Here is a 14853-nt window from a genome sequence, read left to right on the forward strand (position 1 = left end):
AGAAGGACAAAAAGTTGTATATTTTAAAAAGTATAAAACATATTTAAAAAGTTGTATACAAGCAACTCAAGTAAGACAATTCTGCACATTTTAAAGTTTGAGTAGCGTTTCTAGCTTAAACAGTGTAGGAGGAGTAGCGCACTAAAGAATAACTAGATTGTAACTTTACAAGTAAAGTTGTGGGGCTTGCTAAAGCTCTTTAAAATTACTTTTGTGGTAGTGGAATAAGTAAAAAAAAAGTTGTACTTTATTATTATTATTATTTGAATAGTGAAATCATTTCAAATGCCCATCCCTTCTCAGTAGTTGTGGTCAGTAGTTGTGTGGTAAGTAGTTGTGGTCAGTAGTAGTGGTCAGTTTGTGGTCAGTAGTTGTGTGGTAAGTAGTTGAGGTCAGTAGTTGTGTGGTTGTGATCAGTAGTTTTGGTTAGTAGTTGTGATCACTAGTGGTAAGTAGTTTTGTGGTCAGTAGTTGTGGTCAGTAGTTGTGTGGTTATGGTCAGTTGTTGTGTTGTGGTCAGTAGTTGTGTGGCCAGTAGTTGTGTGGTTAGTAGTTGTGGTGGTCAGTAGTTATGGTGATTAGATATGTGGTCAGTAGGTGTGCGGTCAGAAGTTGTGTGGCTGTGCTCAGTAGTTGTTTGGATGTGGTCACTAGTTGTGTGGTTGTGGTCAGTGGTTGAGTGGTCAGTAATTCTGTGGTTGTGGTAAGTAGTTGTGGTCAGTAGTTGTGTGGTTGTGGTCAGTGGTTGTGGTCAGAAGTTGTAGTTTTGTGTTTGTGGTCAGTATATGTGGTCAGTAGTGGTCAGTTGTTTTAGTAAGTAGGTGTTTGGTTCAGTAGTTGTGCTCAGTAGTTGTATGGTTGTGGTCAGTAGTTGTGCTCAGTAGTTGTATGGTTGTGGTCAGTAGGTTAGGTCAGTAGTTGTGTGGTCAGTAGTTGTGTGGTTGTTATCAGTAGTTGTGGTTAGTAGTTGTGGTCACTAGTGGTAAGTAGTTTTGTGGTCAGTAGCTGTGGTCAGTTGTTGTGTGGCCAGTAGTTGTGTGGCCAGTAGTTGTGTGGTCAGTAGTTGTGGTGGTCAGTAGTTGTGGTGGTCAGTAGTTGTGGTGGTCAGTAGTTATGGTGATTAGATGTGTGGTCAGTAGGTGTGCAGTCAGAAGTTGTGTGTCTGTGCTCAGTAGTTGTTTGGTTGTGGTCACTAGATGTGGTCACTAGTGTGGTTGTGGTAAGTAGTTGTGGTCAGTAGTTGTGTGATTGTGGTCAGTAGTTTTGTTCAGTGGTTGTGGTCAGTAGTTGTGGTCAGTAGTTTTGTTCAGTGGTTGTGGTCAGTAGTTGTGTGGTTGTGATCAGTAATTGTGGTCACTCTTCACCCTCGTCATCATTTTTTGTCCTCTGAGTCTGACTATCCATAGCAACGGCTCAGTTTGGGCTGCTCAATGATGACACAGAGAGCTGTTAGCTGACATTAGCGAGCCACTTTTTGTCACCCTAAACTCAGACAAACAGCTTTAACTTTTTATTGGTAGAAACTATTTCTAATTATTTTTATACAATCAGAGGGGTACAGTCCGTCCTTCTCTTTAGACAATTGAGTTATTTAGAGCACGGAGGATGATCCTGAAAACAAAGCTAGTGATCATTAGAAATCTTCTCTTTATCATTCCAGGTCATCCTATTGATTGGTACAAGCTATTCCTAATCCGTTATTGGATTTGAGTAGCAGAGAAGCAGAGGAAGATTTCATGTCCTTTATGTTTTTGTATGACTTGTTCGGGGAATGTTCAAAACGACAGTTGTTCGCAAAAAAAAGTTACAGAAAATGATGTTGCGGTTACTAAAACAGATTCCTACTGGATATTTCTGTTATTTTTACAGATTTGGGTAACTTTTTGTCTAAGTTGTTAGAAAAGTGGTCAACGTACAGTAGCTGATTCGTGTCTAAAGATGTATTGTTGAATTGACAGTAAATGGAAGTTGGAAGTGATGATGTCACAATGTTGAGGAAATCCCATACAGGGGGATGGAGAACAAAAATATAAATAGTTAAATATTTTTAAGATGTCAAAACGTTGTATACAAGCAACTCAAGCGTGACCATTCTAAACGTTTTAAAGCTTGCTTTCTAGCTGAAACGGTGTAAGAGGAGTAGTGTGCTGAAGAATAAGAATAAGAAGAAAATAAGGAGTATGTCGAAGATTAAAGCTGGGGTTTTTGCTTCGCAAACCCCACAATAATAATAAGAAGAGGTATGTTGAAGATTTATGTAGGGGCTTTTGCTTTAAGACACAATTTCTTAATTCTGTACATGTTTCTATACAGCTGACATATTTGGTTTCGACTGAATCAACAATCAATTGCTCTTTAATAGTTTTTAAATAGTTTTATAATAGTTATCTTACTGTATAATGAATTCCGTGATGAATCATGAAAAGGGTACAGATCGGAGGGATAAAAACCTGCACTGCTGGTATGCTCATTACCACAGCTATAATGACAATCAACTACAGATGTCTCTTTATAGTGCAGCAGGTAGCCTAGTGGTTAGAGTGTTGGGCCAGCAACCGAAAGGTTGCTGGACTGAATCCCTGACCTGACAAGGTAAAAATCTGTCGTTCTGCCCCTGAGCAAGGCAGTTGACCCACTGTTTCCCGGGCGCTGAAGACGTGGATGTCGATTAAGGCAGCCCCCCTCTGATTCAGAGGGTTGAGTTAAATGCAGATGACACATTTCAGTGTAAGGCATTCGGTTGTACAGCGATCCCCCTTTCTATGTGTTTACATGGTAATTTATAGGCAGGTACATGATGTGTACCTGTACATATAATTAGTGTGGATAGGTACACATTATGGTGGGTACTAGGTAGACACACTTATGTAAATACATGTATGTCAACAACTGCGGCATCTTCCAATGAGCAGACAGACATGGCAAGCAACCTTTGGTTGCTGCACACTGACTGCTACCGGCACAGAATACCACCTTAGTCCTGCACTGAAGCTGGTACAGAGCAGGTCAAGATGGTTAAGCTGGTCAAGCTGGATTTTCCAGCAGGGTATGTATTAGGGACACTTATTCTAAAGGGGTACCAAACTTAACATTGAGATAGCGCACAGGAAACTTCACAACTGCATTAATCTGGTAAAACTTTTATTGAAAAATAAAATAAAAGGAATGATGGTTAATACAACTGTAAAACTACCACCTTTTCATGTTTAACCGTCAAAGCAATACATCATGTTTACCCTTCAAAGCAATATCTGATCCCATGACAATCGTTTTCCAAGAGCGCATCACAACCTTTTGAAGACTGCATTATCTTTAGCTTTGCCCTCTTCAAACCGTGCTACATGTAAAAGCTGTTCAAAAACAAACATTTGAATAAAAAGCATAAACAAATAAATAATTAGATTGTCTATAGATCTTTTGGTGATAATCACAGAGGGAGCGTAACAGTAAATTGGCTTCACTGATGCAATCCCTATTTCCTTTACCGAAAGTATCAGCCACCTTGGGACTGACTGCCTCCAAAGCTGCAGGAGATACAGGTCTCTATCTGTCTCCCGTCTGTCTAACTGTCTGTCTGTAGGAATGTATTTTGTTGATAGAAAAACATAATTTGATCAATGCTGTAGTAATGACAGACTTTCCCTGGGGCCAGTGCAAACTGGTGGCAAAGTGTTGATAGTAAATGTCTTGATAGGTGATGAGGCTTCCATTGACAGTATTTACAGTTACACTATACCATTTGTGTTCTGGGAGGACATCTTGTGAGTCATTTGGTGACTGCACAACATGTATAAACATGACATTTCCTCTTTGCATGCATGCATCTGGGGTCCATATAAGCACCTTCATATGTTATAGCACCATTTTTTTATAGTTCATTTTTTTCGGTTTTCAGTTTAGGACCCAACTGTTGGCATGCATACACTTGGGTTTTTTCAGATTGGTTTTCTAAACTTTGCAACCTTTTACAAACATTACAAGGCACTGAATGAATATTCATACAGTACCATACATGTAGAACATGAAATAATACAGTACACATGTTAAAGAAAGTTCTAGAATACAGAACAATTGCTTTCTTGTTTTGTCATGTAATATTCTATAGAACTACAGGACACGCTAATGTTTTAACATTACATTTATCCAAAGATACACTAAACTTTTTTGCTTCACCATTTCATTTTTTATATCATTACCATAGACATTTAATTTTAAATTCTACTGCAAAAATGGCATGATAAACACAAAAAGAAACAAACCAACAAAGCTTCTCCAATACCCATACTTCTCACAGCACACTACATACACAACTATAAATGAGTAACATATTTAAAGATGTCCCCACATTTCCTGAACTCTTTTTTTCTTCTTCTTTTAGTTGACACTACTGCAGTTAGGTGGTTAGTAGTGTTTTGTGGAGCTTGAGTGCTAAGTAGCCTATGCTTCTGAAACTAGAATCTCCTAAACATGCTTGAACATCATTGGTGTTTCATGCAATAGAAATCTGTTGCAATAAACATCTCCCTCTTATTTCTTTCACCAGACTGACAGGTAATCTTTTCCATTTTCCAAACATACCTTTGTTCTAAAAACTAATAAAAATCATCATCCAAATCAAAACAATACAATCAAATTGTAAAGAAGTTCCAAGGCTTAAAGGTTAGAAACCGTTTGTTTAGATGATAACAGTCCAAATTCGACCACTAGGCTACCTACCACCCCCCAAAAAGCTCAAGTTTATTCACTTAAATTGTGAGAAAAAAATATAGAATTTAGGGTAGATATCAACTCCATTTGACATTGCTAGCTGTCGTTATTACTACAACAAAACAATCCAAGTAGACAAAACAATAACATCGGAAAGCCATAACACTGTAAGATTTTGACCTTATTTCAAAAGTGTCACAGTGGTTCAGGTAAAACAAAACTTAAAGATGAAGGGTAGGCTATTGACTTCAGGGCCACTATCTGGATCAGTTTATCTCAAGGTGCAGCTCTTTTGAGATTAAAATGGATGATATCAACATCTAGGCGAAGATTAGCTTCATGGTGTGGCAATTTAAGTGCATGATTGTCACTTCAAAGTTTAAACCAATGCATGGATCATGTGGTCGCTCCATGTGAATTGAGTAAGAAGCAGCAGAGTAAAGTGCTGTTTTTTTAAAGTGCTTTCTTAGGGAGGCTTGTGTTTCAAAGAGCAAATGAGCTGTGCATCCCCCTTCATATTCTCTCTCCATCTCCAAGAGAGGAAAAAAGCCTTTGTTTTTAGAGATATTAATGATGCAGGCAAAATTTGCCCCAAAGGTTCTGTGATCATCATTAAAGCCTTAATCTCAAACACAAAATCACTGGGCACTCTAAAATATTGATAGAAATTAAAGCATGTGGGAACAAACAAATTTTGAAGGAAAGTTGGGCTTTGAATGATTTTTCTATAATTAGTTGTTAAACTTTTCTTGTTAGAATAAATTAAATCATTCAAATGGAATTTCCATACTACACATTAGATAATTAAAATAAAACACACTTAAAAACCTGAATATTCTTGTGCTTTTCATGTACTTCTTTTTTATGCCTCTCCGTAATGTCGATATGCCTTGTCTATTGCTGTTTTGGTTAGTAATGTTTTGTCTTATTTCACTGTAGAGCCTCCAGCCCTGCTCAATATGCCTAAACTAGCCCTTATGTTACACCCCCCACACACGCAGTGACTGCACCTGGCTTAAATGGTGCCTCTAGAGACAAAACCTCTCTCATCATCACTCAATGCCTAGGCTTACCTCCACTGTACTCACACCCTACCGTACCCTTGTCTGTACATTATACCTTGAATCTATTCTTCCGCGCCCAGAAACCTGCTCCTTTTACTCTCTGTTCCAAAATCACTAGACGACCAGTTATTTTAGCCTGTAGCCGTACTCTTACCCTACTCCTCCTTTGTCCTCTGGTTATGTAGAGGTTAACCCAGGCCCTGCAGCCCCCATTATCACTCCCATTCCCCAGGCGTTCTCATTTGTTGACTTCTGTAACCGTAAAAGTATTGGTTTCATGCATGTTAACATTAGAAGCCTCCTCCCTAAGTTTGTTTTATTCACTGCTTTAGCACACTCCGCCAACCCGGATGTCCTACACCTGTCTGAATCCTGGTTTAGGAAGGCCACCAAAAATTTCCATCCCTAACTATTACATTTTCTGACAAGATAGATCTGCCAAAGGGGGCGGAGTTGCAATCTACTGCAGAGATAGCCTGCAGAGTTCTGCCTTACTTTCCAGGTCTATGCCCAAACAGTTTGGGCTTCTAATTTTAAAAATTAATCTCTCCAGAAATAAGTCTCTCACCGTTGTCGCTTGTTATAGACCCCCCTCGGCCCCCAGTTGTGCCCTGGACACCATATGTGAATTGATCGTCCCCCATCTATCTTCAGAGTTCGTACTGTTAGGTGACCTAAACTGGGACATGCTTAACACCCCGGCCGTCCTACAATCTAAGGTAGATGCCCTCAATCTCACACAAATCATCAAGGAACCTACCAGGTACAACCCTAAATCCGTAAACATGGGCACCCTCATAGATATCATCCTGACCAACTTGCCCTCTAAATACACCTCTGCTGTCTTCAACCAGGATCTCAGCCTCATTGCTTGCGTGCGTACTGGGTCCGCAGTCAAACGATCACCCCACATCACTGTCAAACGCTCCCTAAAACACTGAAGCGAGCAGGCCTTTCTAATCGACCTGGCTCGGGTATCCTGGAAGGATATTGACCTCATTCCATCAGCAGAGGATGCCTGGTTGCTCTTCAAAAGTGCTTTCCTCTCCATTTTAAATAAGAATGCCCCATTCAAAAAATGTAGAACTAAGAACAGATATAGCCCTTGGTTCACCCCATACTGGACTGCCCTTGACCAGCACAAAAACATCCTGTGGCGTTCTGCATTAGCATCGAATAGCCGCCACGATATGCAACTTTTCAGGGAAGTCAGGAACCAATATACTCAATCAGTTAGGAAAGCTAAGGCTAGCTTTTCAAACAGAAATTTGCTTCCTGTAGCCCTAATTCCAAAAGGTTTTGGGACACTGTAAAGTCCATGGAGAATAAGAGCACCTACTCCCAGCTGCCCACTGCACTGAGGATAGAAAACACTGTCACCACCGATAAATCTACGATAATCGATCATTTCAATAAGCATTTTTCCACGGCTGGCCATGCTTTCCACCTGGCTACCTGTACCCTGGCCAACATCTAAGCACTCACTGCAGCAACTTGCCCAACCCCCCCCCCCCAAATCCAGACAGCTGATGTTCTGAAAGAACTGCAAAATCTGGATCCCTACAGATCAGCTGGGCTAGACAATCTGTGGACCCTCTCTTTCTAGAATTATCCGCCGAAAGTGTTGCAACCCCTATTACTAGCCTATTCAACCAATCTTTTGTATCGTCTGAGATCCCCAAAGATTGGAAAGCTGCCGCAGTCATCCCCCTCTTCAAAGGGGGAGACACTCTAGACCCAAACTGTTACAGACCTATGTCCATCCTGCCCTGCCTTTCTAAAATCTTCGAACGCCAATTTAATAAACAGATCACCGACCATTTCAAATCCCACCGTACTTTCTCCACTATTAAATCTGGTTTCCGAGCTGGTCATGGGTGCACCTCAGCCACGCTCAAGGTCCTAAACAATAGCATAACCGCCATTGATAAAGGACAGTAGCACTGTGCAGCCGTCGTCATCGACCTGGCCAAGGCTTTCGACTCTGTCAATCACAGCATTCTTATCGACGGACTCAATAGCCTTCACTTCTCAAAAGACTGCCTCACCTGGTTCACCAACTACTTCTCAGATAGAGTTCAGTGTGTCAATCGGAGGGCCTGTTGTCCGGACCTCTGACAGTCTCTATGGGGGTGCCACAGGGTTCAATTCTCAGGCCAACTCCTTACTCTGTATATATCAATTATGTCACTCTTGCTGCTGGTGATTCTCTGATCCACCTCTACGCAGACGACACCATTCTGTATACTTCTGGCCCTTCTTTGGACACTGTGCTAACAAACCTCCAAACGAGCTTCAACATCATACAACACTCCTTCCGTGGCCTCCAACTGCTTTTAAATGCTAGTAAAACTAAGTGCATGCTCTTCAACCGATTGCTGCCCGTACCCTCCCGCCCGACTAGCATCACTACTCTGGACGGTTCTGACCTAGAATATGTGGACAACTACAAATACCTACGTTTCTGGTTAGACTGTAAACTCTCCTTTCAGACTCACATTAAGAATCTCTAATCTAAAATTAAATCTAGAATTGGCCTCCTATTTCACAACAAAGCCTCCTTCACTCATGCCGCCAAACTCACCCTCGTAAAACTGACTATCCTACCGATCCTTGACTTTGGCGATGTCATTTACAAAATAGCCCCCAACACTCTACTCAGCAAACTGGATGTAGTCTATCACAGTGCCATCCGTTTTATCACCAAAGCCCCATATACTACACTACACTGCGACCTGTATGCTCTCGTTGGCTGGCCCTCACTACATATCCATCGCCAAACCCACTGGCTCCAGGTCATCTATAAGTCTATGCTAGGTAAAGCCCCGCCTTATCTCAGTTCACTGGTCACCATAGCAGCACCCACCCGTAGCACACGCTCCAGCAGGTATATTGCACTGGTCACCCCCAAAGCCAACACTTACTTTGGCCGCCTTTCCTTCCAGTTCTCTGCTGCCAATGACTGGAACGAATTGCAAAAATCTCTGAAGCTGGAGTCTTACATCTCCCTGTCTAATTTTAAGTATCAGCTGTCAGAGCAGCTTACCAATCACTGTACCTGTACACAGCCAATCTGTAAATAGCACACCCGACTACCTCATCCCCATATTATTACTTACCCTCTTGCTCTTTTGCACCCAGTATCTCTATTTACATATCATCATCAGCACATGTATCACTCCAGTATTAATGCTAAATTCTAATTATTTTCGCCTCTTGGGCCTATTTATTGCCTACCTCCCTACTCTTCTACATTTGCACACACTGTACATTTTTCTATTTTTATTTTATTTTGTGTTATTGACCGTACATTTGTTTATGTGATGTTGTGTTGTCGCACTGCTTTGCTTCTATCTTGGCCAGGTCGCAGTTGTAAATGAGAACAGTTCTCAACTGGCCTACCTGGTTAAATCATTTTTTAAATTTTTTATATATAAATAAAAAAAGTTTGGATTGCCACCTCTAAGAATACAAAATAAAAAAAACACTGGTCTTTAAGATAGTAAAAAAATCATAATCAAGTTTAACCCCTTCTTTTTTTTGTCATTGACTCTTTTTTCATTATATACACAGTACCTCATCCCTTGAGATTCGAAATTCAGTCAACTGCATTCATGAGGAAACTACTATATGTCTTTAAGATATCAAAAATCATAATATCAAGTTTTGTTTTAGAGGCAATGATTTTTAACCTTGCCTATTTTGTTATTGACCCATCCTTTTTTTAATCATATACACAGTACCTCTTCCCTTGAGATTCAGTCAACTGCATTCTTGTGGAAACTACAATATGTCTTAACACAGAAAGTAGCATGAGTACGATGCATTCTGACTGTTCTATTTGGTTCATCTCTCCTCAATGGATCTTCCATGCGGAACAAACATATGGCGATCTAAATGTACAGCAAATTAAATTGGTCAATTTCAGCTCTGCAGAAGAACCGCTGTTTTATAGACCCTGTAACGCAAGGGACATAGTTGCTAGGGAGTTGTAGTCAAAAAGAAAACTAAGAAATATGAATGCTCTGTCAGACTATTTCATACATCCTTTGTCACCAGATGCAAGGGAAAGGTAAAATTGGAGTTTTGGCACAGAACGTTGGTTAAAACTAGAACAAACAATTTGAATTGAAGTACTGTTTAAGCAAGATGTTAAGCCCTTACTAGTACTGCAAGATTGTTTGTCTGGCACTCAGACATATGAAGAGATGTTTAGACTAATAAAGTGTGTGGATTAGGTCATCAGCATAGGACATTTTATGTCACTGAACATATCAGCCCCATCACCTTATCTGGCAATAAGTCTATGGTGTTGTTTCCTGGACCCAGCCCCTAAATGATACAAATTGTCTAATAAAGCTCCAGGGGTCTAAAATGTGGCAACAAATAAGATGTGGTGGAAGTTTGTAACAGAATATCACCTGTCTTTTTCAAAGACCTCATTTGGGCATGTGACAAGGGCACATTTTTCAACTGTCTGCTGTCTAACCAGCCTCTACATGTGTTGAGACTATTACAAGTAGGCAACAAAGCCTATATCAATAAAGATGATCTGTGTTTGGAGCGATGCTCCTTTCTATAGCACCACAAGTGTCAGCATGACTTGAAACTAAAAATATAGTATGGCAGATAATCAAAAATTCATGTGAGGAGAAATTATGTTTTCACGTAGTGCTGAGCGATTAGTGCTTTTTGAGGTCGGTTCGGTTTCGGTTCGATTATTAAAAAATAATCATCGTTTTCGATTTTCATAATATTTTTAGACATTAAATGCACTATGCAATATGTGGGTTGAATACTGTAACACAGAAATCTTTTTTTAAGTCCCATGATGGTAGTGACTGCCCATTACTGCGTATCACGTATTAACCATAATTTAATCACATTACTTTACTAAAATATTAGTATTATTTGATTACTTTTATTTCATTCTAAGTCCTCAAATAGAGCTGCTGCCTATGATGTCTGACAAAATCACTAGTTTAGTAGTTCTTCAAAGTAAATAAGGCATACTTTTATTACTGCTGAATACCAACTATTAATCACTTAGATCATGTATTTTAAGGCTCACTAAGCAACTGCTTTCTATACCTCTTGAAGGCATGTTCTCTCTTCTCTCAATCTCTGTGTCTTGCTCTGCACAGACCGGACAAGTTTAAGTGGGCGCCCAATGGATTATGGTCATTGTAGTTAATTACCATGTTTCCTGCTCTAAACTATGTAGAATATTGGCCAGTTGGAAATTACAACTCCCTACGACATCGCACAGTTCAGGCTTGATCTGATTTATCTCTACAGAAACTGCACATCAAGCTCACAGAAAGAAATAAAAAATGTACTTCAAATAACTGAACTGACATCAATTAGTTGTTTGAAAACCGAAATGTCGGTTAGTCACTCAGCACAAATACTATGCTAATAAATTACACAGTCAAATGCATTAAATAACTTGTAAAAGACAATAGCTGTGTTCGAATACTCATACTAACCTCACTAACCGTACTATTTGTGACGTGAAATGAGAATATAGTATGCTTATTGGTCATAGAATTTACAAACGCTCAACACCTGTTGAGCATGGCCAGTGTCAGTAAACCTCTGGCAAAAAAAAGTGTAATTAAATTGTTGCCAGCAGCACAATTACAGTCACCAAAGCTCTGGATAACATGAAAACATTCTAACCATCCCGGCTAGGGCGAGTAAAATAGGCAGAGTGAGGTGTTCTCTCATTTGTGTCTGGAAGTAGCTAGCCAATGTTAGCCAGTTAGCTTGGGTGCTTGACTGCCGTTGAATGCTCAGATCAACCCTTCTCCTCGGCCAGAGCGTCCAGCGTGTGCGATCAACGCTCCGAGAGCAAAACACTCTGAATTTGACAATGCTCTGGATTTACAAACGCCCAGAGCGCACTCTGGCACTCCAGATTGAATATGTGTTATGTTAACATGCTAGCAAGAGGTTGCATAGCAACAGCATCAACTTCCAGTAGACAGGCTAAGCGCTAGTACGCTCAACTGAAACGATACTGTTTGTTTACAGTATACTAAAATGAACCAATAGTATGTAGTATACAGTATGTTAGTATGGGTATTCGAACACAGCTAATGAGATAAGGATCATTTTGGGGCCACACTGACTAAGTTGCACCTGTAAGTAAGGGTATCTGAGGCATTTTAAAAGCTGCATGGGCTGGATCTCAATGTTTCAAGTATCATCGTAAGATTTGTGAAGGCATGAGAATTTTCACTTCTTAAGTGTTGAAATTCTGGATCATGAGCAGCTTTAGGGCTACATCAAGGTCATGTCCCAAATGGCACCCTATTTCCTATATAGTCCAATACTTTTAACCAGAGCCATATAGGCTATTTGGGATGCACCCTTAAACATGGAATGAATATCTACTGTGCTCAGTGGTGCGATACAGGTAGATCGTGTGAATAATAGCCTATATTTCCGTCAACATTGTTTGTGTGTATATATGAGATGCAAGACTTACGTTATAACTAAGTAATTGCAGCATCCCTACTGGTTTTTGGTGGGGTGCCGGGGAGGGTAGTGCATTTTTTTAACCTGGTTTACATTCCCCATTTTGCACGTTTTACTATATAATTTATTCCATATAGCCACATTTTCTCATCTTCTTGCATGCGCCTCGCCTATCAAGGTGTTTTGGTACTTCCCTTATGCACTACGCTTTTCTGAGCGCTTACTATACAGTCAACTCTGTCCTGCCTTCTACCCATGGTGACAATAGTGGTAGATGGATTGTTTTTCCAGACCAGCAATATTTTACTTAACTAGCAATCATACCACACATAAAATCCCAAAAGAATCTGCAACAATTGTCTATATAAATCCACAAGAACAGAGGAATAGCTGATAGGCAGCAGAGAGGTCAGGTGCATCATTGTGCATGAAACAACAGTGAAGACATTTGATTTGATTTTGATTTGACCCGCAGCTCAAAAAGCTCCCCTATTAATCATGTGCATGCCATACAATTGTAATTATTATACAACGGATGCCCCTCTTTACATTTTCTCAAAATAAAAATAAATAAAAATTGATTCATTTCATATGAAATTATTATTTTTAAACAATTATTCTTGATGAATTTAATGATATGCTTCGCCATTGTCGTAGTTTGGGTTCAGTTATATCGTGGTGAATCGAATCATGAGAATCAAAATCTGTACAAATTTGGGCCTACCTGGCAGAATGATATCATAATGATTTGTCAATCGGGTGCACATTTGTTTTGTATACTCTGCCATCACATGTGCAGTACAGCAACCTGGTGTCAGAGCATTTCGTATTATGCTGTATGTAAATCTGAGACACTCATATCAAATGTATTTATAAAGCCTTTTTACATTAGCAGATGTCACAAAGTGCTTATACAGAAACCCAGCTTAAACCCCAAACAGTAAGTAATGCAGATGTAGAAGCACTCCATTCAGTATATGTTACGTTTCATTTGGCATGTATTCATTTGTTGATATCCATCACCCATTTTGTATATGTTACAAATGACAAATCACATTAAATGTTACGATTTGCAAAACGTACAATATGTTACGAATTTGCAAAACGTAAGATATGTTACAAATTCTAGCTAGGTGGCTAATGTTAGTTAGCTAGCTGGCTAACGTTAGCTAGGCTAGGGGTTAGGAGTTACGGTTAGGGTTAAGCTTAGGAGTTAGGTTAAAGGGTTAGGGTTTGCTAAAAGGGTTACGGTTAGGTGGAGGGTTAGCTAAAAGGTTATGGGAATGGTTAGCTAACATGCTAAGTAGTTGTAAAGTAGCTAAAAAGTTGTAAGTAGTTGAAAAGTTGCTAATTAGCTAAAGTTGTCTGTGATAAGATTTGAACTCACAACCTTTGGGTTGCTAGACGTTTGTCTTATTCGCCTACCCATCCACTCCAACCATAGTATGGTCATAGTTAGCATGCCAAAAGTCCCTGAATGTCTTACTAAATTCGCTAAAATACGAATTATACAAGCAGTGGACACTATTTCCGTGCTTTTAGGGCCTATAATGTAATTATTCAGACAATGGGCGTGGCTTCACAACGTTTTCAGATTTTAAGAAAATGGTGGAAAATAGGCAGCCGAATTCCAACGAGAGCAGATACACCCGTTGAATATGGCCGGTGTCGGTAAACGTTGCAAAAAAAAGCTAAATTAAACTGTTGCCAGCAGCACAGTCACCAACGCTCTGGATAACATGAAAACAGCCTAAACAGCTCTGCTAGGGCAAGTAAAATGGTCAGAGTGAGGTGTTCTCTCATTTGTGTCTGGAAGTAGTAAGCCAGTTAGCTTGGGTGCTTGACTACCGTTGTGTGGTCAGAACGCTCAGATCAACCCTACTCCTCAGAGCTTCCAGTGTGGCCTCCGAGATTGAAAACACTGATTTTACAAATGAACATGACAAAGCTCTGGATTTACGAACGCCTAGAGCTAACTCTGAGCGCTCTCTGGCACTCCATATTTAATTTACGAACACACCCGAAATCGTAAAATGTCTAGCTAGTCATATGTTATGCTAACAAGCTAGCAAGAGGTTGCATAGCAACAGAATCAACTTCCAGTAGACGGGCAAAGCGCTAGTACACTCAACTGAAATGCTACTGTTTGTTTACAGTATACTAAAATGAACTAATAGTATATAATCATTAACTATGTAGTATACACTATGTTAGTATGGGTATTCGAACATAGCACCGGTTTTACATCCTTGTCCTGCCGTTTCCTACATTAGTGTCAAAAGTGGGATGGCGGCTGTGCGATGGCTCGGACATGCTTGGGGGCTGAGTAGTCGAAGCACTGGGATGTGCCTTCGAGTAAGGAGGGGGCAAACCTTGCTATATGTGCCACGTTACAATTCCAAGCAAGTGGGTTAACCCTATTGACACGATGCATAGGGTGTTTGTCTATCACGCCAGGTATCTGAGTTCTATTCCCTGCCCCACTGTTCACTACAATCCCAAAAGGCTCAAATATCATGGTGAGGTCGCTAGGTGTTGTAGCCTACAAAGGTTGTTTAGTATTATTACATGGGGTACAACTTTTATTTTATCTTTCAAT

This window comes from Salmo trutta, chromosome 12 (genome assembly GCF_901001165.1).
Source record: "Salmo trutta chromosome 12, fSalTru1.1, whole genome shotgun sequence".
Classification (NCBI taxonomy): Eukaryota; Metazoa; Chordata; class Actinopteri; order Salmoniformes; family Salmonidae; genus Salmo; species Salmo trutta.